This window comes from Onychostruthus taczanowskii, unplaced genomic scaffold (assembly GCF_017590055.1).
Source record: "Onychostruthus taczanowskii isolate IOZ18803 unplaced genomic scaffold, ASM1759005v1 scaffold1008, whole genome shotgun sequence".
NCBI classification, from domain to species: domain Eukaryota; kingdom Metazoa; phylum Chordata; class Aves; order Passeriformes; family Passeridae; genus Onychostruthus; species Onychostruthus taczanowskii.
The window spans coordinates 4,657-5,419 of NW_024496616.1; positions in this window are offsets into that span (position 1 = coordinate 4,657).

The window sequence follows — 763 nt, forward strand, 5'->3', positions numbered from 1 at the left end:
CCCGCCTCCTGCCTTGCCCCACACCGACCGGGCCGCATGCACACCTCGGCTCAGGCAGCGCCGAGGACAGCCCCGATGCAGGGCCCTCAGGGAGGCCGCGCGCCGAGCGAAAGCCCCCGGCAGAAGCCCCGCCCCCCGCGTTACTATGGCGACGGTTCCCGCCACGGCCAGGCCACGCCCCCAGTGATGACGCAACGCTAGTCTAAACCAATCATTTTATTGCGCGCCCGAGGGGCGGGGTCAGAGGTCGCCCGCCAGGCTGATGGTGGCCAATGAGACGGTCTCGGTGGAGAGGCTCCGCCCCTTCTCGTAGATGAGGTACACCAGGGGGGTGGGGCCCTCTTCTTCGGGGGGCGGGGCCGCCAGCACCGAGTACCCGCTGGGCCCCTCCCACACGCGCAGGCCACTCCCCCACCACGTGGTGCCATTGTCGAAGCTCCAGCGCAGCGTCAGGTTCACGCCTGGGGGCGGGGCCGGTCGGGGACACGCCCATACTCAGACCACGCCCCTCCGCCAAAAGCCCCGCCCCCTGCCACCTCCTTCACCCCCAAAGCGGGACCCGGGGACCCCCCAGAGGCGGGACAGCCCCCCACCCCTGACCCCGGTGTCCCCCCAAATTGCCGAAATCCCGGGGCCGAATCTGCCCCGGTGTCCCCACCCCCCGTCCGTGGCCTTGTCCCCTCCATGTCCCCTCCGTGTCCCCTCCGTGTCCCCTCCATGTCCCCATGTGCCCACCATGTCCCCAATCCCCCCAATGTCTCCA